Below are 27,062 nucleotides of genomic sequence, written 5' to 3' on the forward strand. Positions count from 1 at the left end.
TTCTACTTGGAAAGGATCTGTGGGATGTATGGGGCCTAGTGCTTGATAGGCTATTGCTTCAAAGATTAATAATTGCAATGCCTCTTCCTGGGAAGGGGTCCATTCCCATTGCATCCCTTTTCTTAACAAATCATAAAGGGGTCTGGCAATTATTGAAAAATCTGGGATGTGTTTTCTCCAAAACACTAACAAGCCTAAAGCTTGTTGAAGCTCTTTCTTGGATTCAGGCATTTTAATCTGATCTGGAGTGGTTAGGGTATCAGGTGGTATACATGTCATACCTCCCTTCCACCAGATTCCCAAAAACTTCACTTCTTGTGATGGTCTCTGAATTTTTTCTGAGGGGATTTGTAGGTCAAGGCTTTCTAGGTGAGATATTATTTTTTGCTGAACCTCCCCCACTACTTCTTTTTCCTCTCCCCCCACAAGAATGTCATCAATGTATTGATAAACAGCTATATCCTCAGGCTTGGATATCTTGTCTAATTCTTGTGCCAAAGCATGGTGAGCTAAGGTGGGAGAGTGTTTGTACCCTTGTGGTAATCTGGTGAAGGTGTATTGCTGACCGTCCCAAGTAAAAGCAAAACGGTCCATGTCCTCTGGCTGTGTAGTTATCATAAAGAACATGTCTTTGACATCTATAGTTGCCATGAATGGGTGAGCTTTTTCTTGAATTGATATTATTAATTCAGCTAAATTTGGAACAGCTGCAGTGAGGGGATCTGTGTTGGCATTTAGCCTGCGAAAGTCAATGGTAAGTCTCCACTTTCCATTAGGTTTCTGCACTGGCCACACTGGAGAGTTAAAAGGGGAATGAGTGTTAACTATTACCCCTTGATCTCGTAAATCCTGAATTACAGTTTTGATACCTTCCTTGGCACCAGAAGGGAGAGGATATTGTTTAACATTAGTGATTTTGCTGTGCGGCAGGGAAGGTGCTACTTGGAGCAAGTTAATGTTAAGACATGATGTGCCAAAAGACCACAATAGGCCGTCCTGATCTTCCCACTGCCTTCCAGCCAAAACATCCATGCCCAATAAATCATTTGGGATATCTCCAAGCACTACTTTGATAGTTAATTGTTCTTCCTCTCCAGGTAATAAGATTTTTACAAAAGCTATTTTCATAGCTTCTGAAGTTCCCAAAGCATTCAGGACACAATACCTTTTCTTTATTGGAACAATTCCACATTTTTGGGCAGTTGTATTTGTTAACGCAGAAATTTGGGCTCCAGTGTCTATTACAAAAGTGACCAGTGTTTGCTTGGGACCAACTATTGCTGTTATTAATAAATCTCCAGTTTGTCGATTGCGGGTGAGCTGTCCAAGATATATCCAATTGCTCCCCCCATCTCTATGCTCACCTTCAATTAGAGATGGGGGTTCAAGTTTCCCTGCTTCTGAAAATGTTTCAATTCCATTGCTAAACTTTGGGGTTGTTTCTGCTCCCTATCCAGAGCTTGTGAGTGATTTTGCTTTGACCCACTGCTCAGAAACTGTGATTGTTTCTGCTCACTGTCCAGAACCTGTGAGTGATGTTGCTTTGGCCCACTACCCAGATACTGTGCATAAGGCTGTGTTGGCTCACTGTCTGGGGAAGGTGGAATGGGTACAATGTACATCTTGGTACAATGGGGCTGGACTCCTGCCACCAAGAAACCGGTTTACTTAATTTTTCAAATGGTAGGTTATCCATTAACCCCTTTGGTATCCCCTTTTTCAGCCCCAAGTTCCACCAATACTGTCGGCTAGAAATTTGCCTACCCTTTTCTGTTTTTATGTTTGGAGGGGCAATGTGCCTAACACCCTTTGTTCTTTCTAGCTTTTCCTCTGGGGTTTTTACAGGACCATATTTTCTGTTACAGTTTAGTAACTCTTCTGCAACTTCACTCCATGTCCAAATTTTGTGATTTCCAGCAACTAAATTGAGTTGTGAGTTCGTATGTGGTGAAGGATTCCTGTACGGAGAAAATCCAGGATCAACAGATCTACTTTTATTTTTTGGGTTTTCCAGAAGCCTGTCCAGTCTTTCTATTGGGCTTATGGCAGCTATCATTTTCTGGAGAAGGATAGCAGTGGGTTTAAGCGATTCTGGAAGGCCACGAATTAAAGGGGTCATAATTTCAGCCTTCACAGGTAACAACATTGGTGATTCATAACCAACAATTAATTTTCTTTCGTGAATCAGTTGTAGACAAGCTGCCTTATGAATGTTTTCTAGAATTTGATCTGGGGAGCCAGTCAGAGCTACAGGATCTCCCCTTTCCAGGGGGTTAAGTCCCCCTGCCCAATATGCAGCTCGCTGGGTTAGGGACCATGGGTTGTGGTTATCTCCTGTTGTTAAGAAAACACCAGTCCCCAGTAACCACTTGCTTCTTGTTCTGTTAATTGAATTTGATCTCCCCCTGTGAGAGACACTTGGAATACGTATTCTGTCTCTTGACTCATGAGGGAGACGCCCGTACTCCTTTTTTAACTTAGCCAATTCAGTAGCAGTGTACGGGATTTCTTTAGTGGTTATATGTGGATCAAAATCTTCATCATTGATGTAGTTATATTCTGTTTTAATCAAAGGTTTTATTTGGGAGCAACAGTTTTCACCACCATTTTTTACCAAATGTAATTCTGCTTGAGGATATATGTGATTTATCTGAGGAGTTTCTTTTTCCAGTGACTCCTTACAGGAATCAGCACACTGTGAATTTTTGGCACACTCCTCACTCAGAGCAGGTCATAAGAAATAAATTTCATTTTGCAAACTTTCAACTAAATTTTGTAAGGATTGTATAATTACATTCTCTTTTTGCCTTCATCTCGTGCGAGCCTCTACAGCTGATGTAAGGCAAGCTCCCAGTACAGAATAAATTATGGTTTTATTACGGCCAAATTTGAACTTTGACTCATGTTGCAGGGAGCAAATTCTATCAGTTACATTTTCCAGGTTGAACCAATTATTTTGAGCCCATTCTTCCCCAGCTGGGGAGGGCTTAGCATTGTGTTTTGCTAACAAAGCAAAGAATGCAGCTTTATCTTTTATACTAGAGTTTTCAGAGTGTTCACTCATCTTTGTGTGTGTGAAGGGCCCAGTACCACTACAGGGAGGTAAAACTTAAGTTACGCACAAACGCAGCCTTTGCCACGTCACCCTTCGCGTCCCTGTATGGATGAAGAGACCAAATCTGCTTGGGAGGCACTCCTTTAATTCAAAATTCAGGCTGTCTCTTCACTACACCAAGCAGTCAGAATTCATCAAAAACACACAACACTGCACAGAACCACTACAGGGAGGTAAAACTCAGTCACACTACATCAGACACAGCCAACGCTGTGTTCCTCCCTGCCGTGGGTGGAGAGACCAAATCTGCTTGGGAGGCACTCCTTTAGTTCAAAATTCAGGTTGTCTCTCCACTACACCAAGCAGTCAACATATAAAATCAGTAAGTCCCACCTTTTGTACTCAAAGGTCCTGTGTAAAATTCTGCAGACAGAGCCCTCAAATGAGTAGGGGTGCTTTTCACCTGGGCGTGTGCAGTTTGTGAGAAATTCGAGTCACCTCCCTTGCTTTCTAGACACTGCTCACCAGCGTGGCAGGCTAGGGGCGGCTGAAGCGAAATGTCCTTCCCCTGATCCAGACTGCACAACAACCTGCAACCCCTTCTGTCTCTCAGAATCCTGTCCGTGACACCAATTTATGTCACGATCCGCAAGGTGGGATTCGTGATGTGGTTCTTTTAGTCGGTCTTAGAGTACAAAAGATTATCAGCAAACCAAGGACTTAAACAGCAAAACACACTTTATTGAGTGCTCATCAGCACTAATATGCGATAGAGAGAAAAGAGGAGAAAGCAAAGCATAAGGAAAAGAGAGTAAGGGGATTATAGCAACCAACGTCGAAGTCCACTCAGCCGTCCAACGACGCAGAGTCTTCTGTCCGCTGGGGAGATCTCAAAGGAAGGTAAATTTGGGATATAATTTTATAGTCTTTTGCAAAGCGAGGGGCGCAGGGCCAAAAACAGAGGAGATTGATGATCATTGTGATTAATTCCATTGCGTAGGCAGCAGGTGTAGGGTACAGAGCGATCCATGTCTTGCAAGTCTTTGCTCACCAGCAGGAACGAGGGTAATGTGTCGTAGAAAACCCATTGCACAGGGTACCACGCACAAACCTCTGCTCACCAACAGGAACAAGGGCAGTGTACCGTGCAACCACCTGCAAACAATCACTTAGCAAACATCCACCTCAGCTAGGCCCAAACCCCCAAGCCAAGTCCCTTGTGATATTCAGGGTCTCAGTCTCTGTCCTTGAGATGGCTGTGAGACAGATGAGAGAATCTTCAGACCGGTTCTTACAAGGTTACAGAAGTCCCAGTGCCCATGTTCCATCCCCTCATTTCAAGCTGAAAGCAGAGCTCCACTTCTGACTCTGCTTTTTAATAATGAATGTAAAAATTCAACAAAATTCCCTTAGAAAGACCCCATGAAGATTCACACTGTGAGAGCTCACTCGAGGCAGCCCCAACTCCTGCCCTGGTTCAGTCCCTCTCAAGCCCACTGTGCTTTCCAGCTGCTTTGCTCCAGCTCCCCCCAAATCACCATGAATTCCACTGAACTGAAACAAATCCAAGTCCTCGTGTGTAGGGACAAGGGCAGGGAGAAGTCCCTCCAAACCTCCCTGGGAATCTCCCCAGAGCCCTCAGCCTTCCATGTGCCCATCCCTGCGGCCTCCCAGTGGCTCCCGTGGCTCTCCCAGTCCATCCCAGCCTGTTCTAGCTCATCCCCGTCGCCCCAAATGCCCCCCGAACCATCTCGCTCCTCCGTGGATCTGCCGCCCCTCAGCCAATCAGAGCGCGTCTCTCCGATGACTCATCAGTTGCCGGGCAGATCCACAGAGCCGAGAGCCCCGCGCTGGACTCGGCCTCCCAGTGCCGCGCACTTCATTCCCAGTCCCTCCCAGTGCCACCACAGTCCCGCCCAGTGCCACCACAGTCCCTCCCAGAGGCCCCAGAGTCCCCCCCACTCCCTTTTAGCCCATTCCCAGTCTATTCCGAGTTCATTCCCACTTCACTCCCAGACCTACAAATCCTCATCCAGTGTCCTAGTATCCGCTCTGATTTTTTTCAGTGACAGCCCAGTCCCTCCCAGTCCACTCCCAGTCCCTCCCAATGCCACACCACTCTTCACCCATCTCTCCCAGTTCCTCCGCAGCTGATCCCAGTCTGTCTCCACTCTCTCCCAGTGTCCCCAGCGTGTCCATCTCGCTGGTGCCCTGGAGCTCCCAGCCCGGCCCCGGCCGCCTGCTCTGCTCCCTGATGGATTTCTCCCCTGCCCACATCCAGCTGAGCTGCTCCCAGGGCCAGCAGCAGCTCTCGGGCCACGTGCTGGCCACTGCCGCGCTCCCCAGCGGGGACTGGAGCCAGCAGCTCCTGGTGCTGCTGGAAACCGCCCCCGGCAATGCGGGCTCAGCTCCAGCTGCCAGGTGGAGCACGTCAGCCTGGAGCACCCCCTGAGCCGGCACTGGGGCACGGCCCGGCCCCCACAGCGCCGGGGGCAGCGGGGGAGGCACTGGGGGGGCCCAGAGGGGGATTGGGGTGTGCTGGAAGGAACTGTGAGGGAGTTTGAGATAGACTGGTTTAAACTGGGAGAGGGGTTTGGGGGTCAAGAATGGCTGAGAAAAGGACTGGAGGATGTTGGGGAGTTTGTGATGGGGTTCTGGGGGTCCTGGTGGACACTGGGAGGGAGTTTGGGGGTGCTGGGTGTCACTGGGAGCGATTTGAGTGAGCCTGGAGGAGCTGGAAGGAGATTGGGGATTGGAAAGCAGGGATTGGGATGAGGTTGGTTGCGCTGGGAAGAGACTGGGAGGGGACTTGATGAATCCTGGTGGTGCTGGAAAAGGACTGGGAGAGGGTTTGGGGGTCCTGGGGCAGTGGAGGGAAATTGGGAGGGGGCTGTGGGATCCTGAGAGGAACAGGAGGGGCTCTGGTGGGTCCTGGGGAGGCTGGGAAGAGACTGGCAGTGATTTACCAAAATAGCAATATTGATCTGGTATCAACATCAATCTGTTAACGGACAAAAAAACCTCTCCAACAGTTTAAAGTTACAAAGTGGATGTTTAATCACAGCACTGGGCGAGTGAGGGAGTCACCCCTTAATGCGCACTGCAAGTTTACAAAAGATTCCAGTGTCTATTTATTTACAAAAGTCTTGAATATCCAAAATACTAATACATATTAATACTAATATATATTCACAATGCTAACACCTCCCATGCTCCACTTCGGATTAAAATTCATGGCAATGAATTTAAAATGTCATTATGCCTTTGTGGTTGGCTCTGTAATTTGAAGAGGGGGTTGTTTTGGCAAGGAGGGGTCATCAAGAGATGAAGGAAAACCGCTCTTCCTCACTCTCACCTTTATACAGTTACAATGGTTGATATTACAAATGACATTTGGCACAACTCCAATTTCCTCCCTTGTGACTTTGAAATGGGTTTCCAGATGTAAGGTCTGTGATCTTCCTGAACCCGTTTATCAGTTCCTCTTTTCTCATTATAAGCACAGCTGAACAAACATACAATGACAAGTAATTTTTTACCTAAGTTCAAGATTCATTATCTCAAATCCTGCTTCTCACTTAATCACTAACTCTAACTAGTTCCAGCAAGGCCGATCTCTAGCCAAGATCTCTAATTATTCTCTAATTCTTAATTGTTTAAAATTAGTGACTCCAAAAAAGGTTTCAGAGGGTCCTGGATGGGCTGACAGAGACTGAGAGGGTCCTTGGAGGGGCTTGGGAGGTCTGTGAGAGGTTTTGGGGGTCCTGACCTCTGCAGACCCCCCAGAGATGCTGTCAAACGCTGCCCACAGCAAGAGGCTGACGGGGATTGGAGTCTCCATGTTCCTGGCACTGGGGCTCGGCTTCTGCCTGTGCAGGAAGGTGAGGGGGGATCCCGGGAGTGGTGTCCTCCCCCTCCACAGAGTGTGTGTGCTCCCCTTGAGCCCCCCAAGCCCGGTGTCACCCCCTTTTCTCTGCCCACACCGCTCCTGAGGCAAAAGGTTCTCGAGGATTGAAAGTCAACAATTCCCATTGTTGGTCTGTGTCCTGATGGACTTTCATTCCCCTGCTTTCATCCAGGTGCCCACAGGGAGCCAGGAAGATGTGGAGCCTCCCAGCCAGGTGTCTTCCCAACACGGATCACCAGGACCACGGATCACCAGGGCTCTGCCCAACGGGGATCACTGGAGATCATCCAACGCCGATCCTCCCATGGGGGATGGAGCTGGAGCAGCGCACGAAGCTCTTCCCGCACTCGGGGCACTCGCAGGGCTTCCCTTACTGGTGCCTCTGTTGGTGTTGGGTCAAGTTAGATCTCTGTGAGAAGCTCTTCCCACACTGGGGACACTCGTAGGGCCTCTCCCCAGTGTGGATGCGCCGGTGGACGGTGAGGTTGCCGTTCTGCTTGAAGCCCTTCCCGCAGTCGGGGCAGCGGAAGGGCCTCTCCTCTGTGTGAATCCGTTCATGCTGGAGGACATGGGAGCTGGTCCGAAACCTCTTCCCACACTCGGGACACTTGTAGGGCCTCTCCCCAGTGTGGATGCGCTGGTGTTTTCTCAGGTCAGAGCTCCATCCAAAGCTCTTCCCACATTCCAAGCAGGTGTAGGGCCGTTCCCCCGTGTGGATCACCTGGTGTGTCATCAGGTGAGAGATATCTCTGAAGCTCTTCCCACATTTCCCACACTCATAGGGCCGTTCCCCAGTGTGGATCATCTGGTGACTCCTCAGGTTGGAGCTGTGGCTGAAGCTCTTCCCACATTCCCCACACTCGTAGGGCTTTTCCCCAGTGTGGATCCTCTGGTGCTCGATCAATTGGGAGCTCTTTCTGAAGCCCTTCCCACATTCCAAGCACTTGTGGGGCTTCTCCCCCAGCTCTGAGCTCTGGCTGGATCTCTGGCCGTGTTCCTGGCACTGGGGGGATCTTTCCTCCCTGCAGCTCCCTGGACTGGGTTTGCAGCCCTTCCTCATGTGGGATCTCTGGGGCTTTTCCTCCTCCTCCATCTGGCCAGGGTGAGGGAATGAAAATCCTGGTTTGGGGAAAAAACAAGAGGACAGCGCTTTGGGCTGGGGATTCCTCCTTGCCCAAGTTCATCTAAGGAAGTAATTTGGCATCTTGTGTCTGTAAGAGCCTACTACACACCAAGATTCAGCCCAAACATCCTCCAAACATAAAAACACAGATCAAAAACTACCCAAAAACCAAATTCAGTCAAACCTCCTCCAGAATAAAAAGATTCAGCCCCTGCAAAAAAACAAACCACCAACATTTAGCCCAATAAAACTCAGAAACACCGAGATTCAGACCTGTGAAAATCATGGATCCCCCTCTGCAGTCACCTGCTGACTGTGGGCAGGGAAACACTCCTGGGACTGCACACACAGGGAGGGAGGAACCTTCTGCTGCTTCCTCTTCCTGCTCCTCCTCCTCATGTCTCCCTATGCATCCTCACACTCCACTTCCTCCTACTACTACTCCTCCTGCACAATCCCACCTTGTCCTCCCACGTGAATTTTTTGACCATTCTGGTCTTCAACCCTGCTTCTCTTTCCCTTCTCCTCCTGCCCCCAGGCCCAGCACCCACTGCCGCCTCCCTCTTCCCCCCCAGTCCCACAGCATCCCACCGCAGGGGCACGGATGGAGCTGGGCCAGCTCGGCCTGGGGCAGCGCTGGGCTCTCGGCCGCTTCCGCCCGCACTCGCTCCCCACTGCAGCCGCTCCCGCCACCACAGCGCGGGGGGGCCCGGCCTTGGCGCTCCCCCCTCCCACCTCCCCAAATTCCCCTCAAGGGGGGCGCCAAGGCCCGGGGGGGAGGGGCGCAGCTGGGCTCCAGCTGGGGAACGCTGGCAGCTGCGGCTCTGCCTGGACACTGATGAGTCATCAGCGCCGCGCGCTCTGATTGCCTCAGCCCTGCCTGAGCCCTGCGCCTGCACCAAGGGGGGACACCCTGCTCCAGGGGGGATGGCCCCAAAACGGGGGAACCCCAGCAAAGGAACAACAACAAAGGCTCTTTACAAACTGATCCCGTCAACCTCACTGCACATCGGGCCAGGGACGTGGACATAACGAAGTGACAGGAGGAGCCATCAGCTGCACAAAATGTTATTAATTGATGACACAGACTGCTGCTCAGCCAAGGTCCTGCTAAATTCATCAACTTCCAGAAGAACAACAAAGACTTAACGCAGCCATCAATATCGTTAGCTATACAAAAGTGGGGTGCATATTAAGGGGGTATGTAGGAGGTGCATTGGGCAGTCTGTACCTCTCCAGTACTTCAGCCAATGGGGAAAGGGAGAGGGAGATGTGGCCAAGAAAATTCGGATGAAAAGGAGGCTGTGTCTGCCAACAACTGGAGAAATCTCATTAGAAATGTCCCAGGGCCTCATCCTTTTTTATGAATGAAATTACTGTTACAGGACTCCTCTGTCTTCCTTGTGGACAGAAACCTCTGGGATGTCAATTTTTCCACACACCTTGGGGCTCCTCCGCAATTCCTTCCACCGTCCGGGCCGGCGGGCACTGAGTGCAGCTGAAGGTGCCTCACCCAGTTTGGGGGATCGGCTCCCTCGGCTGGCGGCGGCACCGGGGATTGATTGGGTACCCGAGAGTGAGCAGGAGACAGACGAGGGACGGATCAGGGGGGCTCTCAAGAGTCGGCAGGGAGAGAGCACTGAAAATCTCAGCAGTGACTACAGTGGGATCTTCGGGGAGTAAACATGGCAGGGCACCCAGGGAGGGGACAAAAGGGAAAGCCAGAATGGGGTCCCAGCAAAAGGGATCAGGATCCCAAAATATCTCTCAAGGCTCCCTTGGGAGCATGTGGAGGTCGTTCGCACATTCTCCCAGAGGGAATTAAGGACATGGACACCCAGGGGGGCAGGAAGGGAAGTCCAGAAGGGATTTAGACAACAGGGGATGGATGGTGTTGGTGTGCTGGGAAGGGATTGGCTGAAGGGGAGTGTGCAGGAATGTGCTTAAGGCAAGAAGCAGCAGGAGGAATCTATGGGGTAAGAAAAATGATGATGGAAAAGAAGAGGAAGAAAGAAATACTGAGGATTGGGATGTTTTTCAGAAGGGTCTTATCCTCAGAATTTGCCAGCTGACTCAGATGCTTTGTATCCCAGTTTTCCAGGACAGGAAAACAAGGAGGTGAGGATTTCAGGGGGTTTCTCTGAGCTGGGAGCGGCAGGAGCGGGCGCAGAGCTGCGGCACCGGGAGCACGGGCTGGGGGCCTGTGGGGAGCTGTGGGGCCGGGCCGGGGCTGTGGGGCAGCCGGGGCTCAGCGCCGGGCGCTGCCTGACCCCAGCACCCCCCGGGCAGGGCCGGCAGTGGCCCCCGGCCCCCAGGAGGCTGCGGGACGCCCCGGCCGCTGCCCGGCCCCGTGGAGCTGCCGGCCCTGCCCGCCGGGGGGGCCGCCTTTGGACACTGCGGCAGGACAGGGACCGGCTCTGGGATACGGGCTGGGGAGGGGAGCCTCAGCACAGCCAGCACCAGGAAGGAACAGCTTAGAAATGGAGATTAGACCTGCAAGGATCCAGATGATCTTTTAAGCATTTTGTGCTGGGTCCCTGCAGAAAGGAAGGATTTTGCAGAAAGCTCAGCAGCTGCCACACGATGAGCACCCACAGGCACTGAGGGGGGCTGCAGCAGGGCCACAAGAAGCCCCTGCAGCACTTGCTCCCAAAGGCTCAGCAGCTGAATGCAGCAAGGGATGAGCAAAAGGCCAAGCTGAAGGCAAAGGCCATGGCACAGTTCCTACAGCCCCTGAGGGATTAAGCCCAGGGCCCAAGGGGGCCCCAGCACCCAGGGGACACCCTCGGCCACAAGCACCTGGCACAGGCATTGCCCTCCTGGCCAGGGGACAGCCCACCCAAACAGCCCCTGGCAAGGAATCAGCCTTCCAGCTGCAGGGCACAAGGACACTGCAAGCACAGACAGGAGCACCCTCAGCACCAGCAAGTCCAGCCCTTGATGGACACGGATTCTTAGCGGTCTCACAGCTCCCATTCCACCAGGGACCCACCACACTGCAGCCCTTGGGAACATTCAGGGTGGCTCTGGATCCAGAGGAGACCTTTCCTGATGGACACAGGGGCCTCTCCATCCACTCACAATCTTACACCTAAAGGTCTTAGGGAATATTTAAATAATTAAGGGACTAAGTGGGAAAGATGAGTGGGTGTGTTTTATTCAGCCACTATTAACCAATGTGTGGGATGGGTTTAAAATGCAGGAATTTTTATTTGCTCACAATTGTGATTGTAATTTACTGGGAAGGGATTTGATGGCTACACTGGAAATGCAAATTAATGTTGCAAAAGGTGATACAGAGGCTGGTTCTGTTGTACCTCTGTGTCAAATGTCTGGCAGAGCCACGGCTGAAGTGAACCCACAAGTGCGGGCAGCCCCAGGGAAATTGGCAAAATTAGATATGGAGCCTCTCCAAATTTCCCTGAAGCAACCAGGACAAGAGGTGTCGAAAAGCAATCCCCTGTTCCAAGGGAGGGAAGGAAGGGCTCACAGCCTGTCTGTGAGTCCTGCTCAAGGCACGGCTTGGGGAGCCAGGGATGGCTCCCTAGAATGCTCCTATCCTGCCAAACAAGAAATCCAATGGAATCCACAGAATGCTGCAGGACCCAAGAAGAAGAAATGAGATGATGAAACCGAGGCACCCCACACTCTCAGATCCTTACACCATCCTCAACCAGGTGCCCTCCTCACACTGCTGCCATTCAGAACCTGATGCAAAAGATGCTTTCTGGGGATCTGCCCACTTCCACAGGATGCAAACAGAATTCTGCCTTGGGCTGGCAACAAGAGGTAGAAGGGAAAATGCTCAAGACATGGACAGTCCTTCTGCAGGGATGCACGGAAGCACCAGCCTGATTGGGGCAAGCCTTGCAGGAAATATCAAAGGAATTGACCTCACCCCCAGGGACTGGCTTAATGCAGGATGTGGATGGCTTGATCCAGTCAGGAGGACAAGGAGAAGAGGTAGAGGAAACCTCTGTGAAATGGCTTCATTTTCAGGCAAAAAAGCAGCTTTGAGTATCTGACGGAAAAGTTCAAATAGTGGAGAAAATGTTTAAATATTTGAGACCTATTTTGACTGAAGGCTTGTGGTATATTGACCCTGAGAGGGTCCAGGGAATCTCAGAAATAACATTTCCCAGGACTAAAATGGAGATGGAATTATTCTTATCATTAACAGGGAATTGCAGGAGCTGGATTGAGGATTCTCTCTTCTAGCCACAACACTGTGTGACTTTTTTACTCCCAGATATTCTCAATGTTACGGGGTGGACATAAGAAAGAGAACAAAATTTAACAAAATGAAAAAAATAAAATTATTGATGCCCCAGCCATGGCTCTTCCAGACTCAGAAATCTGAATTGCAAGGGAATATTAAACAGGCCACCCCTGAGCCTGCACTGAAGGCAACGCAGCAGCAGCCAGGGCTCCCCAGCGGGGGAAGCCCCTGGGCCTGCCCACAGATCCTCTGCTCAAATCCTCGGCCTGGCCACCCTCCTTTGCCATCTCCAGCCACTGCGGGACAATCCTTGCTCTCACTCTTGCAGCTTCAGCCCTTTCTGTGCCTGCCCTCGCCACAGCTGCTGGGGAAGGCACCGGGACAATTCCACTCTGCCTCTCGATGACACTCACACTCTGCCCTGCCCAGGATTAGCTGCTGGCAGAACAGACGAACTTTAAAATGGCTTAAAAACTTATTAATCTCGTCACACTAGGTTTGCCTTTGCCTTGGGGAAAGGAATTTTAATGTTTCTTTTCCACCACTCAGCAGAGATGTGTTTAACATCTCAACAGACTGCATAAAGGTAACAATTGAAATTTTAAATCAGCTGGGAATGGGAGGATATAAGGTGTCTAAAGAAAAGGCACAAATTTCCCAGCAGACTGTGATTTACCTGGGGTGTGAAATCTCACAAGGACAGTGTAAGCTGGGTACTAATCGTATTCAAGCCATTTGTGCCATTCCAGAACCCCAGAACCTACATGAGCTACAAGTTTTCCTTGGGATGACAGAGTGGTACCACCTGTGGATCATGGACTATGGACTAATTGCAAAACCCCTGTATGAAGCCCAGAAGACACAACCGCTTACCTGGGGCAAACCACAGAAGGAGGCCTTCCTCAAACTGAAGGAGGCATTGACAACAGCTCCGGTGTTAGGATTGCCTGATCTATCCAAAGATTTTCAGCTGTTTGTGCATGAAAGATCACACCCAGCACTGGGAGTGCTGACCCAACATTTGGGAAGCTGGAAAAGGCTGGTAGGCTGCTTTTCCAAACAACTTGACAACGTGAGTGCCGGATGGCCTTCATGCCTGCGGGCAGTTGCAGCCACTGTGATGCTGATCCAAGAAGCCAGGAAACTCACGATGGGTAGACACACAGATGTCTATGTGCCACACATGGTGACCACTGTTTTAGAACAAAAGGGAGCCATTGGCTATCTCCAAGCTGGATGATGAAATTCCAGTTAATCCCAACTTTGCAGGATGATGTCACACTAAAGACAGCTAACCTTTTGAATCCAGCTTTCTTCCTTACCAGCAAACACATCTGCCCAACGAGCAGAACTGGTTGCTTTAACCAGGGCATTAGAGCTGAGTGAAGGGAACAAAGTAAATATCTGGACTGATTCAAAACATGCTTTTGGAGTGGTGCATGTACACAGGGCACTGTGGAAAGAAAGAGGACTGCTGTCTCCTCAAGGCACACACATTAAACATCAAGATGCAGTCCTGCAATTAATAAAAGCAGTATAAAAGCCTGAGCAAGTAGCAATCATGCACTGCAAAGCTCACCAATCAGGAAACTCCAAAATTCATGAGGGAAATCGGAAAGCAGACTGGACAGCCCAACAAACTGCTCGAGAAGTACAAACTGCAATGGCATTGATACCTTTAAAAACTAATGTATCTCAATTCAATTTACCCCCAGAACCAAAATGTTCAATAAAAGATGTGAAATTGGGACGCTCACTGAATGCACAGAAGAATTCAGAAGGGTGGTATGTGACTACACAGGGACAAGTAGTGGTACCCCCCTCGATAATGACAGAAGTTCTACAAATTAAACATAACAAATGTCATTGGAGTGCAGAGGCACTGGTGAAATTGTTAAAACAAAGTTTAATTTCAGTACAAATGTCAACAATGGCAAAATCAGTAATGTCAAAATGTGAAATTTGCTTAAAGAACAATCCAGTGGCTAGATGACAGGCACAATTAGGGAAAATTTGGGTAGGAGTAGAACCAGGAGATTATTGGCAAGTAGATTTTGTAGAATTACCAAGAACATGAGAATACAAATATCTATTGGTAGGGATTGACACATTTTCAGGATGGCCAGAAGCTCTTCCCTGTAGCACAAATCAAGCAAAGGAGACAGTCAAGTGGTTACTGCAAGAAATCATTCCAAGATTTGGGGTGCCTCTAGGAATATCATCAGATAGGGGCCCACATTTCACAGCCACAGTAGTGAGGGAGGTGAGTAGGTTACTGGGAATAGCTTGGCATCTCCATACACCATGGAGACCCCAATCCAGTGGACAGGTGGAGAGGATGAATCAGACATTGAAGAGGCAAATCAGCAAAATATGCCAAGAGGCTAAATTGCAGCAGCCACAAGCTTTACCAATAGCACTGCTGAGGATTCGGATAAAGCCTAGAAGCGGGATGTCAGTCAGTCCTTATGAGATATTGGATGGGAAACCATATGAATCCCCTCAACCTAATCCAAATGTACATGTTACAGGGAAGCAAGAGGTGTAGAATTATGTTCTGTCTCTTGCAAAAGCTCGAGCTCGACTTCGGAGCACCCTTGTGTGGAACAGGCCGCTGACTCTTGAGAATCCAGTTCATGACATCCCCCCGGCAGATGAAGTGTACGTTAAAAGCTGGAACGAAGAACCATTAAAAGAAAGGTGGAATGGACCCTATCAGGTACTGTTAACTACCTTGACAGCAGTCAAAGGAGCTGGACTGGATCCCTGTATACATTACACCAGAGTGAAGAAGGTTTCCCCTGCACGGTGGACTGCACAAACTGTGGGGCCAACAAAGCTGCAGATAAAGCGGGTTTGATTGTTTCAAATGTCTAGGTTGCTGGTGACTGGAATGGTGATTATTTTATGGCCTTTAGTGCCATCAGCTGGAATCAATGTTACCTTGGGATGTGAAATGCAAAAGGATCAGCTGACAACTCTTCGTTTTAGAATGAAGAGGGATGTGGGGGTGCAGCCAGAAACACAAGTGATAAAAGTCTCTAATACTATTCAGACAGAAAATGGGATGATTAGATTAATTAAAGATTTTGCCAAGATGCAAAACAGCAGCAAAATAACTGCCTGTCTGCCAATACCAAAGGCAGCAGGAGACCCAATAAATTGGGGAATTATAACATCAAAATTTCCTGAAATACAAAAGAATAAAAATGAAAATGTGAGCTATGTATTGCAAATAGATTACGAGTACCCAAATAAGACAGTGTTTGAAAATGCTGTGAAGCCAAAGTATTCATCTACATGGGATTGTCATGAAAATGGAGGAAAGTATGAACCAAAACTAGGCTGGGATGGGGGATTAGGGAATTATGGATGGTGTTATGAAAAGATAGCAAAGGTCATTAAAGAAAAGATTTCAGTATCAAAGTGGAAGTGTGAAGGACAGGAAGGAAAAGATCGGGCTGAAGCTTGGGACAGTGCATGGTCAATGAGTGTGCTTCAGAAATTCCAATCTATGGCAGATAGCCCTTGGTGCATTAAGTGGGAAGGCTCTGAAAATGAAACAGATCCAGGGGTATGGAACACTGCAACCAGTAGTAGAATGGAGGCAGACAAAGTCAATTGGTGGGTATGGAACAAAACTTAGGACTGTACTTCTGATGATGAAGAAATAAAACAAATGCCACCACTTGTGGTAGCTCTGCAAATTGGATGTGCCTGCAGAGGAATCAAACATAAACAAGGTGAAATAAATGACAAGACAGGACAAGTGATCCAAAAGGTAATATGGAGCACAAGTACAATTCAGAGTCCAGGCCAATTTGGATGGGCAGCAAGCGATGGCACCTGGACAACACATCTGCCTGTAGGTGAAAAAGTAAAAGAGATTACTTTAGGCCTCCCCACCTTATGCCCAATTTGGAAAACGTCCCCATTCAAGGGAGAGCATGAACTTCTGCAAATAGGGAGAAGATGAGAATTTCAGGAAAACAAAGCTGAAGATGAAGAAAGATGGCAGGAAACCTCCAGCAGTGTAAAATTTGAGTGGGCGCTGGAATCCTTGTTTGGTCCAATAGCAAATTATAACAATAGAAAGATCTCGTACAAACTTACAGGTCAGGTAGAAAGAGACTGGCAAGAGTTACCAAAGAGGGATTTGGAGAGCTGAATGTACAATTACAAGCCACGATTAAAATGACCCTGCAAAACAGATTGGCTTTAGATATGTTATTGTTGAAAGAACACGGAGTATGCGGGTACCTAAAAGGACAAATTGATCACTTGTTGCTATATTTTATATATTAGTAAAGGCCTGTATGCACAAACCAGCCTTTGAAATAAGTCATGATATTAAGAGCTAAAGTCCTTGAAACCTTCATGCTGAAGAGAGAGTAAAGCAAAACAATATCCCTGTGTGTAAGAGAAAAAATGTAAACTGTGTGTGTTAGCCAATAGTAACTTGCTCTGCCTGCACACCCTGTAGAACCCTATAAAAGTGTGATAAAGATAGAAATAAAGTGGCATTCACAATTACTTCTGTGAAGACTGGTGAAGAGCTGGCGGTCTCTCAATAATCACTGCTGCATCCACATCCCAAATGGAACTGCAGATGTAGAACACGACATTAATCCATTAAATCCCATAGAACATGAAGCACAGAAAGAGAGGGAAGATCTCACCACAAGTTGGGTAGATAAAATTTTTGAAGGGTTAGGATGGAACGTGAGCGCATGGATCAAAACTATTCTTGAGAATTTAATAATCCTACTAATTGTGTTCTTAGCAATCTGGTTAATCTGTGCAGTTCTGAAAGGAGAGATAAAGAAAAGAGTATCCTGGAACCAGAAGATAATAAAGGCACTGACACGGGACAGAGATCCACATCCGCATTTGTCATCTCCAAGTCCTCCAGAGTGTAACAACGCTCACGACAACTGTGGATTCGAAGATGAACATCAAGTATAAACTCAGAAAAAGGACTGTATAGAGTGAAAGCCTTGCACTTATTATAGCAAAGTGGAATGGGGGGAAATATGTTACTATGGGATTAAATGTATCTGAAAATGTTTCTTAAAATCATGTAGAGGTAGGCCACAACAGTGCTTGGTATTAGGCATGGTCTAGCAAGCTGAAATGTTTACGGTAATGGGAACTGGTACTTGGGGTCTCCAAAATACTCACCCAGAGATAAGATTCGGACATGTTCGTGCAAGGATGAGCTAACTCTCATGAAGCAACATAAAGTTAATGAAGCAATATTAATGAAGCAATATTGATAAGGTTGTTACAGTGATTACTGCTACAGCTGACATTGTAGAAATATGTGCATTTTGGACAAAGACAATGGAGCTAGATTTGGGTTGCTGATACCCCTAGTTCCCACACACTTCAATAAAGCACCTGCATATATTCAGTCTGTGATTCTGTGTGTTCCTGAACGCTAACAAAGACAGATCAAAAACTTCCAAAACACCAAAATTCTGATATCCTCTCAGAATAGTAAGATTCAGCTCCCACAAAAAAACAAAACACCAACATTTAGACCAATAAAGCTCAGAAACACCAAGATTCAGCCCCGTGAAAATCGTCCATCTCCCTGCCCGGGCACTCGCTGCATGGGGGGGTGAGGGGGGCAATGAGGCCGGGCCGGAGCAGGGGGTGCCTGAGAAAGGCCCCGAGCCCGGGGGAAGCCCCTGCAGAGCCATGGAAGTGGCTCCTGGCCGGACTCGGGGATCCCCCTGGCGATCCCCGCTGGAGCAGCCTGGTCCTGAGGGACTCTGGCCCCTGCCAGGGACCCCAGGCTGCAGCAGGACAAGGATTCCTGTCCCTCAGGGGGAGGCACTGACATGACCTGACTGTGACCCCCATCCCTGTGCCTCTGGGCGGGGAGGGGGACGGAGAGGGGCAGAAAGTTAAGCACGAGAAGGAGGGAGAGCTGGGGGGAAGATGGATTTCCGTAAGAATTACTTTGCTTCTCGTTTTCTTGTTCTGACATGTTTGATAATAAATTCAATTAATTTCCCCAAGTCAGGTGTGCTGTGCCCGTGACCAAGGACTGAACTGTCCCCACCCTCATCCAGACCCCCGAGCCTTTCCTTGTGTGTTCGGCTCCCCGCCCGGGGCAGAAAGGAGAGTCACAGAGTTTTGGCCTCGCTCCGGCACAGCCCTGCTCCATCCCGGACTCACCCCCAGCTCGCAGCGCCCTCAGCTCCCGGGCACCCCGAGCTCCCGGCGCTTCAGCGCAGCGGCGCTTCCTTGGCCTCCTGCCCGGGCCGGGCCCAGCGCCGGGGCCGCTCCTCAGCCCAGGCTGCCGAGAAATGGCGGAGCTCAGCCCAAGGCAGGCGAGTCCGTGCCGTGTGCAGAGCCCGCCGCTGGCTGCGATTGGCTGCTTCTGCCGTCACTCGTGGCTCTGGCGCGCGCTGATTGGGCAGAGCGGGGACAAGCCCGGCCCCGCTGGCGCCCCCAGGGCGGCCGTGGGGCAGGAGAGGCGCCATTGCCGGAGCGTCTGTGCGGGCCCGGCAGCGGCGGCAGCAGCGGCCGGAGCCCGGTGAGGCGGCGGCGGAGCTCGGAGGCGGCCCCGGCCATCGCAGGTGGGAGCCGCGCTCGGTTCTGCGGGGGCTCGGGGCTCGCTGCGGGCCCGGGAGGTTGTGTAATAAATGGAATTGATTCCTGCTGACTAAATTGTAACTATTTGGAAAGTTACTATTAGAAGCAACCAAAAGAATCAGTGTTATAAGGCAGATGTACCCCTTTGCAGATGTTACATGTTAAAATTGAGGTACAGGATGTAGTTTCGAAGATAAATGGTGTCTCAAGACCAAAACGGCCTTGAGATGGACAAAATTAAAACGACTTTAAGCACTGGGCCTAAAAATCAGTAAATATCAGACTAATGAGTAGAGTAACATAACACAACGCTTAGTACGCACACACAAACCTGTAAGGTTATCCAAAGGACAATGAGGAAGAGGAGAAGCCTTCACCAAAAGACCCCCAAAAGAAGACTGAAGACCCCCTAACAACAAGTGAAGCATGTGCCGTGATGAAAAGTGACCTAAAGTCAGCAAAATCGGAAATAGGAGAAAACATACGGGAAACATAAATGAATATGTATAAGCATACAGTATATAAGGTTAGCTTGAAGTGCTTTGTTCTGTACGTGAGGCAGGGTGGGGAACCCCCTCCGTACCCCGGGTCGGTTTTGCTTATGCCTTAACCATTTGTAACCACTGGCCAATTATATTCACACATATGTATATATAAATATATATCTGAATATATCTACTAAATTTTATCTTTCTTACTAAATTGTATTCTTTTACTAAATTGTATTCTTTTATTATTTTGTATCCAATTTATTAAAGTATATTATCAATTAATTAGATTGATTATTTGGAAATTTGAAAGTCATTTATAACAATTCGATGCCAAAACCCAGGAACTCCAATCTAGGGGAATACATGGAATACATGGGAATCCCGGAGAGGAAAAACAAGCAGAAAATGATTAATTATTATTAGTTTAAATAGACAAAGAAAATGATCCAAAAATATAATTTGAATTGGCCAAAGTTTGGATCGTTTAAAGATTGGATTTGTTAAGCTTTAAATCAGTATGTAAATTCAAAAGAACCTTTTTATCAAGAAGAGAGCGACTATGCTACCCTGTAGCTTCCCCGGGGTGGGGGGAAAGATAAGTTCATTACTAAAACACAAGAAAGCGAGAGTTATCTGTTGTATCCTTTACAAACTAATAAGTAGCAGAAAAAAAAAAAAAAAAGAAAGAAAAAAAAAAAAAGAGGTAAAACTGTTCCTTCATCTAAAGATATTTTGCTGGAAATAGAAACAGCAGCACTACCTAAATCCCATTTAACTGAAAAGTGTGCAGTGCTGGCTGTGCCAAGTGAACTCTAACATATAACACGACTGACCATTTGTTACAACCTGGCATTAATTTGGTTTGGTTTATTATATTTACACATTCAAAAGACAAATTCTGCCTTGCTCAGAGTCTGTGAAGCACAAACACATTTTATGAATATATAGTATCTAAATGGTGTGTTACAGTTGTGTTATGTGCATTATAAGTGTTAAAAACATGTAGCAGGTTTTTTTTTCACAGAAACTTATATTTCCGTATTTTTAAAATGTTTGTTTTCCAATATTTTGTATAGTCAATATAAATGGTTTTGACTAAATGTTTTATTTATTTAACAGCAAAAATTGTGCTAAAAGAACCCCCTGTTAATTAAAGCTTTATTAATAAATTGCTAACTGAAGTTGTGGAAAAAGTAACTTTTATTGTAGTTGGCACATCTCTGGAGCTTTAATAGTTTAAATTAAAAGAAAAAAAAAAAAAACTGCCTAAGAGAGAGAGAGATAAGACAGTGCTGTGAAATCTGTGCCATCCTTGAAACAAGCAGAGTTGAAGTGGCTCATAGGAACCTTATGAGGCCAAGGGTAGCAGTGAGACCAAACGTGTCAGTGACCAGACCCCAGGGTATAAACTTTGCTACCAAGAAGAGCGGCACCTCGGCCCTTGGCTGCAGCCCAAGGGGCCTTGAGGAAGGTAGAGAGTGAATACTCCTGAGGATTATTTTCACTGTGTTCATTAAGACACCCTTGGCAACTGGCCAAAACCATGAAGCAGGATGGGACAGAATCCAAAAAAATAAGAAAGAAACAAGCGATATTAAATCAAGCAGCACAAAAGCAAACAATGAGCAAACAAACTATGCAAAAACAAAATCACAATAATTCTGATCCATGTGACAAATGCAAACAAATATGACAAATGCAAAAACAAGATAAAATCTGTGTTTGTGGCACATCCATATGTTAATGCTGCCTGTTACAATCACAGTAATTTTATAAAAGTATAAAAAAATCTCAGGGGAAGAATTAGACAAAATTAATAAGTAGTGTGAACAGTTGAAACAGCAGTATAGCAACTGAGATTGGCCAACTTTAACTAAAATCATTCTGTAGGGTTAATGCAAGAAGTAGTTATAGAATTAAAATTATTTAAATGTTAAATTTGTGAAAGACTTAAAATAGCTAAAAAAATAGCTGTGGGAAAGTGAGAGTCTAGCTCCAGACCAATTTTTAAAATGAAATCTTACTCAAACTTCCAAGAGAATAAAATGACCTGGAATATAAATTTTGAATCATCAAATAATTAAAACAGTTTGTATCAGATAACAATACTAACACCTGGCCACCAAAAACTCCTGCTGGATATTAGAGAATGACAAAAAGAAACTAATTGTAGGATAACCATGTTGATTTGTGCTGGTATAAAAGTTCTGGAGCTAACCCTTACCAATCCATAAGTGACCTAAAATTCTATTTGGAACAACCAGGTACAACAAGTAACAAATGGAAAGCCCCTGATGGAATATATTAAAATTGTGAGTAAAGAGCATATAGTGAATTACCTCAAAAGTGAAAAAGAGCCTGTATCTTAAGAGTTATATGACCCTCCTTCTTCGTTATACCGAGGTCCAGGAGCAATATATTAAGAACACCACTTTATGAAACATTAAAGAACAATAAAAGGGAATTGAACCTTGACTTTCCAAAAGCAAGAAGAAACCAGAAATGAAGACAAATGGCCTGCAGAGAGATGACCCAGCCACTTGAGCTGCAGATGGATCTTAGAGATATAGAACCCAAATCTATCTATTGAATCAGTTCATAAAGCTGCAGACAGTAGTTAAAGTTGTTTCAAACCACACCTCTACTGCCCTAAAGCTGCTGGCCAAGCAACATTCACAAGTGTGAGCATTTGTTTATGAAAACAGAATTGCCCTGGAGTATTTGTTAGCTGAAGAAGGGGGAGTTTGTAGAGAGTTTAACAAATCTGAGTGTTGTATAAAGATAAATGATTATAGAAGAGCCGTCACAAAAATTGCTAAAGATATATATACAAGTTCAAAAATAGAATTTTATTTTGAAGACTGATTAGTGAGATAACCTTTTTAGAAGCACTTAGTGGAAAAAGTTAAAATTTATGGTATAGTGTTTTATATTAAGATTATTGTTTCTATTTTGTATAATTTCATGCCTTATTAGACTAATCCATTCAGTAATTCAAGGAATACTGAACGAAAAGAAACTATAATAGCTCAAATAAAAAGGTTAACTAAATTTGAAAGAGTGCAAAAAGCTTGATACAGCATGAAAAATGTTAAAAAATTAGAACTGAAAATAAAGTAAATGCAAGAAATGAATTTATTGAGAAGATAGAAAAATTAAAATTTAAGTTTATGTTTTTTTTAAAAAAAGCACCAATAAATGCAATAAAAAAGAGAAATGGGGGATTAAAATAAATGGAATTGATTCGTGCTGACTAAATTGTAACTATTTGGAAAGTTATTATCAGAAGCAACCAAAAGAATCAGTGTTACGAGGCAGATGCATCCCTTTACAGATGTTACATGTTAAAATTGAGGTACAGGATGTAGTTTAGAAGATAAGTGATGTCTCATGACCAAAACGGCCTTGAAATGGACAAAATTAGAACGACTTTAAGCATTGGGCCTAAAAATCACTAAATATCAGGCTAATGAGTAGAGTAACATAACACAACGCTTAGTACGCACATGCAAACCTGTAAGGTTATCCAAAGGACAATGAGGAAGAGGAGAAGCCTTCGCCAAAAGACCATGAAAAGAAGACTGAAGACCCCCTAACAACAAGTGAAGCATGTACCGTGAGGAAAAGTGACATAAAGACAGAAAAATCGGAAATAAGAGGAAAGTTATGGGAAGTATTAATGAATATGTATAAGCATACAGTATATAAGTTTAGCTTGAAGTGATTTGCTCTGTACATGAGGCAGGGTGAGGAACCCGGTTGGTTTTGCTTATGCTTTAATCCTACTTAATTACTGGCAAATATATATATAAATTGTAACTTTTTGCTAAATGATATTCTTTTACTAAACTGTATTCTTTTATACCAAATTACTGTTCCATTTACTAAATTGTATTCATTTTTAATTAAACTGCCATTAACCCAACGGACCTAGCTGTCAAAATTGTAATTTCATTGATAACAACCGGAGAGGCGGCGGCGGAGCTCGGAGGCGGCCCCAGCCATCGCAGGTGGGAGCCGCGCTCGGTTCTGCGGGGGCTCGGGGCTCGCTGCGGGCCCGGGAGGGGGCGGCAGGGGGCTGTGGCGGGTGGCTTGTGCCGTGGCCGGCCCGTGTTGGCCCTGGGCTGAGGGCGCTGCGGGAGCGGCTGCCCGCGGTCTCCTTGCCGCTGGGGCCTCGGCAGGAGGCGGTGGCGGAGCAGCGCTGGCTCGTCCCGCTTCGTGTCGGGAGGCCGGAGGTGGCTGCGCTGTGCCCGGGACGCTGCGCTGGGGCCGCCTCCGAGCTCCGCCGCCGCCTCACCGGGCTCCGGCCGCTGCTGCCGCCGCTGCCGGGCCCGCACAGACGCTCCGGCAATGGCGGCTGTCCTGCCCCACGGCCGCCCTGGGGGCGCCAGCGGGGCCGGGCTTGTCCCCGCTCTGCCCAATCAGCGCGCGCCAGAGCCACGAGTGACGGCAGAAGCAGCCAATCGCAGCCAGCGGCGGGCTCTGCACACGGCACGGACTCGCCTGCCTTGGGCTGAGCTCCGCCATTTCTCGGCAGCCTGGGCTGAGGAGCGGCCCCGGCGCTGGGCCCGGCCCGGGCAGGAGGCCAAGGAAGCGCCGCTGCGCTGAAGCGCCGGGAGCTCGGGGTGCCCGGGAGCTGAGGGCGCTGCGAGCTGGGGGTGAGTCCGGGATGGAGCAGGGCTGTGCCGGAGCGAGGCCAAAACTCTGTGACTCTCCTTCCTGCCCCGAGCGGGGAGCAGAAGACACAAAGAAAGGCTCGGGGGTCTGGATGAGGGTGGGGACAGTTCAGTCCTTGGTCACGGGCACAGCACACCTGACTTGGGGAAATTAATTGAATTTATTATCCAACGTGTCAGAGGAAGAAAATGAGAAATTAAGTAATTCCTACGGAAATCCATCTTCCCCCCAGCTGTCCCTCCTTCCCGGGCTTAACTTTGTGCCCCTCTCCGTCCCCCTCCCCGCCCAGAGGCACAGGAATGGGGGTCACAGTCAGGTCATGTCAGTGCCTCCCCCTGAGGGACAGGAATCCTTGTCCTGCTGCAGCCTGGGGTCCCTGGCAGGGGCCAGAGTCCCTCAGGACCAGGCTGCTCCAGCGGGGATCGCCAGGGGGATCCCCGAGTCCGGCCAGGAGCCACTTCCATGGCTCTGCAGGGGCTTCCCCCGGGCTCGGGGCCTCTCTCAGGCACCCCCTGCTCCGGCCCGGCCTCATTGCCCCCCTCACCCCCCCATGCAGCGAGTGTCCGGGCAGGGAGATGCACGATTTTCACGGGGCTGAATCTTGGAGTTTCTGAGCTTTATTGGGCTGAATGTTGGTACTTTGGTTTCTTGTGAGGGCTGAACATTTCTGTTTTGGAGGGGATTTTGACTGAATCTTGTTTGATTAGTTTTTGATCTGTTTTGATGTTTGGAGGGTGTTTGGGCTGAATCTTGGTGTTCTGGAGATTCTTACAGGCACAAGATGCCCAGTGATTTTCTGAGATGAACTTGGAGAAGGAGGAACCCCCAGCCCAAGGCGCTCTCCTGTTGTTTTTTTCTCCCCAGCCAGGATTTTACATTCCCAAACCGTGTCCAGATGGAGGAGGAGGAGGAAAAGCCCTGGAGATGCCGCACAAGGAGGGGCTGCAAATCCAATCCACGGAGTTGTGAGGAGGAAAGATCCCCCCAGTGCCAGGGACACGGCCAGAGATCCAGCCAGAGCTCAGAGCTGGGGGAGAAGCCCCACAAGTGCTTGGAATGTGGGAAGGGCTTCAGAAAGAGCTCCCACCTGATCCTACACCAGAGGATCCACACTGGGGAAAAGCCCTACGAGTGTGGGAAATGTGGGAAGAGCTTCAGCCGGAGCTCTGACTTTTGGAAACACCAGACGATCCACACTGGGGAAAAGCCCTATGAGTGTGGGAAATGTGGGAAGAGCTTCAGAGATATCTCTGATCTGATGAGACACCAGGTGATCCACACTGGGGAACGGCCCTACACCTGCTTGGAATGTGGGAAAAGCTTTCGGTGGAGCTCCTACCTGAGGGCACACCAACGCATCCACACTGGGGAGAGGCCCTATGAGTGTCCTGAATGTGGGAAGAGGTTTCAGACCAGCTCTGATGTCCTCAAACATGAGCGGATTCACACAGAGGAGAGGCCCTTCCGCTGCCCCGACTGCGGGAAGGGCTTCCAGCAGAACGGCAACCTCACCGTCCACCGGCGCATCCACAGTGGGGAGAGGCCCTACGAGTGTCCCCAGTGTGGGAAGAGCTTCTCCACCAGCTCTAACTTGACCCGACACCAACAGAGGCACCAGTAAGGGAAGCCCTGCGAGTGCCCCGAGTGTGGGAAGAGCTTCGTGCGCTGCTCCAGCTCCATCCCCCATGGGAGGATCGGCGTTGGATGATCCCCAGTGACCCCCGTTGGGCAGAGCCCTGGTGATCCGTGGTCCTGGTGATCCGTGTGGGGAAGACACCTGGCTGGGAGGCTCCACATCTTCCTGGCTCCCTGTGGGCACCTGGATGAAAGCAGGGGAATGAAAATCCAACAGGATACAGAATGACAGTGGGAATTGTTGACTATAAATCCTAGAGAACCTTTTGCCTCAGGAGCTGTGTGGGCAGAGAAAAGGGGGTGACACCAGGGGTGGGGGGCCCAGGGGGAGCACACACGCTCTGTGGAGGGGGAGGACACGACCCCTGGGACCCCCCCTCACCTTCCTGCACAGGCAGAAGCCGAGCCCCAGTGCCAGGAAGATGAAGCCCAACACAGAGACTCCAATCCCCATCAGCATCTTGCTGTGGGCAGCGTTTGATGGCATCCCTGGGCGGTCTGCAGAGGTCAGGACCCCCAAAACCTTTCACAGACACCTCAAGCCCCTCCAAGGACCCTCCCAGTCTCTCCCAGCCCATCCAGGACCCTCTGAAACCTTCATTGGACTCACTAATTTTGAAAAAGGATGAATTAAAGAAAAACTAGAGATCTTAGCTAGAGACAGGTTTTGCTAGAACTAGAGTTAATGATTAAGTGAGAAGCAAGATTTGAGATAATGAATCTCGGACTTAGGTAAAAAATTACTTGTCATTGTATATTTGTTTAGATGTGCTTATAATGAGAAAAGAGAAACTGATAAACAGGTTCAGGAAGATCACAGACCTTACATCTGGAAACCCATTTCAAAGTCACAATGGAGGAAACTGGAGTTGTACCAAATGTGATTTGTAAAGTCAACCATTGTAAAGGTAGAAAGGTGAGAGTGAGGAAGAGCAGTTTTCCTTCATCTCTTGATGACTCCTCCTCACCAAAACCACCCCCTCCTCAAATTAGGGAGCCCATCACGTAGGCAGAATGACTTTTTAAACTCATTACTGTGAATTTTAATCCAAAGTGGGGAATGGGAGGTGTTAGAATTGTGAATATGTATTAGTAATAATATATATTCATCTTTTGGAAATTCAAGATTTTTTAAATAAATAGACGCTGGAAGCTTTTGTCAACTTGCAGTGCGTATTAAGGGGATGACTCCCGCACTCGCCCAGTGCTGTGATTAAACATCCACTTTGTAACTTTAAACTGTTGGAGAGGTTTTTTGTCCATTAACAGATTGATGTTGATACCAGATCAATATCACTATTTTGGTAAATCACTGCCAGTCTCTTCCCAGCCTCCCCAGGACCCACCAG

The 27,062-nt window shown here is 48.0% G+C and overlaps 1 protein-coding gene and 1 pseudogene across 1 annotated transcript in view; both read right to left on the minus strand.

Annotated features, from left to right (window-relative positions):
* Window positions 1-4,250: 4,250 nt before the first annotated feature.
* Window positions 4,251-27,062, minus strand: part of LOC131588454 (zinc finger protein 664-like) — a 167,813-nt gene continuing 145,001 nt past the window's right edge. The window contains exon 3 of the mRNA XM_058857327.1: window positions 4,251-4,345. The gene's annotated coding sequence lies outside the window, so the exon portion shown is untranslated. The remainder of the gene's footprint in view (window positions 4,346-27,062) is intronic.
* The window catches only part of LOC131588642 (zinc finger protein 850-like), a 141,671-nt pseudogene continuing 121,045 nt past the window's right edge, over window positions 6,437-27,062 (minus strand).

This window comes from Poecile atricapillus, chromosome 26 (assembly GCF_030490865.1).
Source record: "Poecile atricapillus isolate bPoeAtr1 chromosome 26, bPoeAtr1.hap1, whole genome shotgun sequence".
Lineage (NCBI taxonomy): Eukaryota > Metazoa > Chordata > Aves > Passeriformes > Paridae > Poecile > Poecile atricapillus.